Raw genomic sequence first — 6077 nt, 5'->3', positions numbered from 1 at the left:
TTTCTAACCTTTCCTTTGGATAAATAGAAGTGTGGTGGCGACTCGATTTGTATGATTTACTTTTGATTTAGTCAATAAATCTAAAGGTAACAAATACCCCGCTATAGCTACTACCAGTTAGAAGTCATCTGAGTTAGAAATCTCCAGGATCCAACCCTTTGGTATTCCCGAAGATCAGATAAACTAACATGTGGTACATCTTGTGTCTGACCTTGGAACTTCTAGACAGCTGTCTAGCAGTAATCAAGAAACAGACTCTTGATATCTCCTCGAGCAATGTGCTGATTTGGGGATTATACTTCATCATGGGCTGTAATCATTCTCCTCTAAACGTGCTTAATTGGTTAACGTGTTGCATTCAATTTCCTATCTTTTAAACTGAACATTCCATTGTCATTTTGCATGCACCCTAAATGTGTATATATTCATTTCACAATCTACACTTGCACACTTTCACACTCACGAAATCCCAAAACCCTCTCTCTCAGTTCATCACCTCCTTCAAAGGATTTCTACAGTTTTCTCCAACAAGTTCTTCAAACGTTCATCATCATCTTCAACCGTTCTTCATTGACTCTCAGCAACAATCAGTCTACAATTTCTCCCAACAGATAAACTCAATAGAGCTAGCACCCAGTTCCAGTCAACAAACCACTGCAACCACCGGCGTCGTCTCAACTCCAATCTACAGGGAACCCCACATTCTTGACCGTGAGCCCCACATTCATCTAGCAACTCCATTTGATAAGCTTTAAGTTCTTTGTGAAATGTTGATTGATTTCGAGAACATGAAGCGCAATGGCGTCGACCTCACTGAAGAACTGCAAAAGCAAGGGTGGGAAAATTACTTGCAATGCCTCTATGGCCTTGTGTACACGAATCTGGTGAAGGATTTCTGGTGTTTTGTAGACTCAGGTGATCACTACATTGTCTCCTACGTTCTGGAAGTCAAGATAGTCATCCCTGAGAAATCAATTGCTTCTCTTCTGAACATGGAGAAGATAGGAGGAAGACGCATCTACAACATAAACCCTAGGGCAAAGTACTTGTCCCAGGAAATAAACCCTACCATCTTCCAACAGAGTGTTGAAGGAAAGCATTCCAAGAACAAGGAACTACATCAGAACCTCCGGGTCTGGCTGAAGAACATCTTAGGCACCATCCATCATCGTCCTGCTTCAAACTCTTCTGACTACATCAACACGGATCTGAAGTGCATCATGTACTACATTCACAAGGGTCTGAGACTCTGTCTACCTTCACTTCTCTTCAAGTACCTCAGAGATTCAGTTAAAGACACCAGAAACAACATGAAGACAAGGAACTACATCCCTCTAGGGAGACTGATATCTGATGTATTGATCGAGAGTGGCCTCGCGGACCATCTGATCCAGCTCAGACTCATGGAAGATGTCATGATTGACACTGGAAGACCTATGAATGCTCGGAATCTGAAGAGCATGGGAATCATTGATCAAGTCAGAGCCAAACCAACACTTGATACCTCCTGGGAAGCACTCAAAGATGAGAGGGAGATTCCCAACGGACTCTACTTGTTCTCCAAGATCGACCCTCCAGAGGTAATAGCCTATTATCTAGAGGATATGTACAAGCAAGGGGTGGATATCACTGAATTCTCAGTGGATTAGCTACCTGAGCATCCACCAAACTTCATGAAGAGGATGCGAGAGCCCTCTGAGAAGTCCAGGAAGGTGAAGTAAGCTAAGCTGGGAGAATCATCTGGATCAAGACCCCCAGTTCCTCTGGTTGGCTCTCCAGGTAAGTCTGTATCTCTCCCTCCCTCTGTCAAAATTAAACATATTGCTTCTTCTCTTCCCCAAACAACACCCATATACACCTCTGTTGAAACTCCTCCCTCAACCACCAAATCTTCTAACCCACCATCTCTGAATTCAACCTCACCACCATAACTTTACCTGTTTTAGAAGCAGAAATGCTGAATGAAACCACCTCACCATCATCATCACCATCTCCTTAATCCCCACCTTACTACGAACTCTCATCTGATACTGAACCATTTGACCCTCAATCCCCCACTCTGGCTCAACTCCAAGCCCGTGCTCTGGCCTCTCAAAAGCCATCACACCTTGACCCTGAACCTGAAGTCACTTCCCTACCTCCGGAACATACGAATCCAACCACATTTGAACCACAACCATCTGAACCAACCCACTCTGAACCACAACCATCAGAACCAACCCACTTTGAACCACAACCATATGAACCAACCCACTTTGACATACCACCACCTATCACTTCCGCTGACCCAACAACTCCCACACTTAATCTAAGTGCCCCCATCTCACTCTCCTCACCTTCCCAAGCCTCTTCTAATGAACCAGAAACTACCCTTCCTACCCTTGAAGAAGCAATCAAGGTTTTTGCAGAGTCTTCAGTTGAAAAGGTCAAGTCTCTGACCATCAACTCTGGTATCAGTGATGATCCCTCTACTGTAAGGATTCACTGGAACAGAGTGATAAGTTGGATGACCTCTGAAGCCTTCAAGCTGAAAGGCCTCTTTGAACAAGTCTGCAACGACTTCATTAGAGACGCTGAGATCAGACTCCAAGAGCGCCTAGCCAGAGAAGCTGAGGAATGGGCACGGAAGGAAACTGAAGAGAAAGCGTGTCTAGAAGAACTTCAGAGAATCAGAGAAGCTGAAGCAAAGGCTATTGTTGATGCTGCTGTTGAGGCTGAGGAAAAAGCTAAAGCCGACGCTGAAGAAGCAGCTAGCATTGCTGAAGAAGCTGTTGCAAAATCCAAATATGATGAACTGACTCAGGGGGAGCACTCCAACTCTGGGTTCGTCCCTCTGGTCCTGAAGACTCTCAAAGAACTGCCGAAAGAACAACAGATAGTTCTTGCCAAACTAGATCAACAGGACTCTGTCAACGTTAACATTCAGAACATGTTGTCCCAGCTGCTCCAGAGGATGCCTCCGCCTCAAAACCCTTAGGCACCTAGGCTATTTTGCTTGTTCCTTTCTATGTTTTGATGTCTGTTTCTTGCTTTCTGCTTTCTGACATATGTGCATATCTGTAAATGCTTCTATATCACTATCATTTTTTTGCTGCTATGTATTTTTGATTCTAACAAAAAGGGGGAGAACTAAAACAGCTTTGATGAAAACATAACTAATTCCTCTCAAGCACTGCAAACATGTTCAATAAACTATTACAATATCAATGACTTAAGATATGCAGGAAAGTAGCTAAAAGCACCAAACCATGGAAGGTTCGGTAAGAACTTCTGAGCTATCCAAAGATCTAACTCAGGGGGAGCCCACTGTAATATATGATCTAAGAGTTTCTTTAAATGTTTCATCTTTAATCTAAATTGTTTTGTCATCATCAAAAAGGGGGAGATTGTGAGAACAAAGTTGGTTCTACAATATATCTCTAAGATTTTGATGATAAGAAAGGATGAAACAAAAATGGTACTCTAACGTGATTTTTTCTTAGTGTGCAGGATTCTGAACACTTCACAGGATTTTGACAATACATCAGATATAAAATTATGTCAGATATTCGATGATCAGATGCCACTTAGAAAGGATACGTCCAGAAGGTTCTGACTCTGACCAACGCAGATACCAGCGTAACATTTCGAAGTCAAAAGCTCTGTTAAAAGACTACTGAATCCAGACTCTGATACTTAAGAAGTCTAGAGCACTGAGAAGCTCTGATGAAGTCATACATAATCATCCTCTGAAGACAAACTCTGACATATCAAGACTCTGACGTAGACTCTCCAGTCCAGAACGCGTAACCGGAAAGAATCTTAATATGGAAAGAAAGTATTTAAAGAATGGAATAATGAGGCGGACAAAACGGTTTTAGAAAGAACCAAAGAGAGTAATGACATTAATCATTCTTCAATGACCAAGATTCTGTCTTCACTCCAACGGTCCTTCACAACGACTATATAAAGAACGGAATACTTCACAACAGAATACACCTGAGACACACAGAAATCTCATTCATCCTCTCTCATTTTCACGAGCTGCTGCTCTTACGTGAAAATCTTTTGTTCTTATATTTCTGTAATATTTGCTTTTTGTTAGAAGCACTTTACATTACAATTTACTCTTGCTTAAACTACTTCCTCAAGTGACTCTGCGCAGTCTGAATACTTGAGAGGGTTAAGAGATTATTCTCTTAGACGTTTGGTTGTGTAATCTTTCAAGATTAGTGGATTAAGTCCTTTTTGAAGGAGAAATCACCTTGGCCGGGTGGACTGGAGTAGCTTTGAATTTCAAGCGAACCAGTATAAAATTCTGTGTGTTTTTTATTTCAAAAGAAGTTTTTTTTATTTCCAAAACAATTCAACCCCCTTTCTTGTTTTTCTCAACCTTCACGAAGGTCTTGTCAAACACAAAAATATAATTAATGAATTCTTTCCTTATCCCTCCGCTCTATTTATTGCAAACATCATTTTATACCAAAACACATATGCACACAAGAAATGGCTCCCTAGGAGTACCTACGACACTTTGGGTGCTAACACCTTCCCTCTGTGTAACCAACCCCCTTACCTGTAATCTCTGGCATTTTATTAATTTTGATTTGAAAACTTCTTATATGAAAAGTTTGGATGGTTCTTCCAATTTGAGTTATAGGTATTCGAGTAGGGGCTTCCTTGAGCGTAGTTTACTTGCTCTGCTTGGATTCCTGTTAAGAGTTGACAATCCGTAGGAGTGTGACCTTGGATTCCACAGACCTCGCAATTCTGAGTTATAGCAACCACGGCGGTTGGAGGTGATACATTTAACCTTTCAATTTTCTGGACCAGAGCATCCACTTTTGCATTAACATGATCAAGGTTACTTATCTCGTACATGCCAATTTTCGTTTGAGGTTTTTCCACCATTGTTCGTTCGGTTCCCCACTGATAGTGGTTTTGGGCCATGCTCTCGATAAGCTGGTAAGCATCAGCATAAGGTTTGTTCATTAGTGCACCACCTGCAGCGGCGTCTATTGTTAACCTTGTGTTGTACAAGAGACCATTATAAAATGTGTGAATTACTAACCAGTCTTCCAAACCATGGTGTGGACAAAGTCTCATCATGTCTTTGTATCTTTCCCATGCTTCGAAAAGAGACTCGTTGTCTTTCTGTTTAAATCCGTTTATCTGGGCTCTTAACATAGCTGTTTTGCTTGGCGGAAAGTATCGGGCAAGAAAAACTTTCTTCAACTCGTTCCATGTGGTGACAGAGTTGGAAGGAAGAGATTGAAGCCATCTTCTAGCGCTATCTCTTAACGAGAAAGGAAAAAGACGAAGTCGAATTGCCTCTGAAGTGACACCATTAGCTTTAACAGTATCAGCGTATTGGACAAATACGGATAAATGAAGGTTTGGATCCTCGGTAGGATTTCCAGAGAATTGGTTCTGTTGCACTGCCTGCAACAACGAAGGTTTAAGTTCGAAATTGTTTGCTTCAATTGCGGGTGGAGCAATACTTGAATGCGGCTCATCTTGTGATGGAGCGGCGTAATCTCTAAGAGCACGAGCTGGTTCTGCCATATCGGGTATCGAAGGGAAAATGTTTTTGAAATCAGGAAGTTCTACAGGAGGGAGATTGTTTGCAGCACGATATTCCCGAATTCGTCGTAAGACTCGGAGATATAATTCGATATCGTTGATTCGTAAATAGAGTGGCTCGCCTTGTGAACGAGTGTGTGGCATACAAATCGACGATAGAAAGAAAAGAAAAAGAAACCTTAGTCTCTACAGCGTAACAGAAGAGTTACGATATCGATTAAATAAAAGTCCCCGGCAACGGCGCCAAAAACTTGATCGCTCGACTTCGTGAGTCGAATTTGGGGTACAAACTCCAAGTGCACAGTTCTATCGCGTAGTTTTAAAAGATATCGATCCCACAGGGACTTATGAATCGATATACCGTTATCTAAGGTTACTTCGTAAAGCTAAGGTGGATAATGTTTGATTGTTTGGGGGAAAAGCTAAAAAACTAAACTAAGATCTAGATTAAATATTAATAAAGCGGATATCGGTATGTAGTTCGTCGTAATTAGGGAATCAATTCTTTGTCGGTT

The 6077-nt window shown here is 41.6% G+C and overlaps 1 pseudogene; it reads left to right on the top strand.

Moving 5' to 3' along the window:
• Positions 1-5059: 5059 nt before the first annotated feature.
• LOC127133978 (uncharacterized) lies at positions 5060-5159 on the top strand (annotated as a pseudogene).
• The last annotated feature ends 918 nt before the right edge of the window (positions 5160-6077 follow it).

This window comes from Lathyrus oleraceus, chromosome 3 (assembly GCF_024323335.1).
Source record: "Lathyrus oleraceus cultivar Zhongwan6 chromosome 3, CAAS_Psat_ZW6_1.0, whole genome shotgun sequence".
Classification (NCBI taxonomy): Eukaryota; Viridiplantae; Streptophyta; class Magnoliopsida; order Fabales; family Fabaceae; genus Lathyrus; species Lathyrus oleraceus.
The sequence above is the reverse complement of the archived record's forward strand: the minus strand, read 5'-3'. Positions and strand labels throughout refer to the sequence as shown.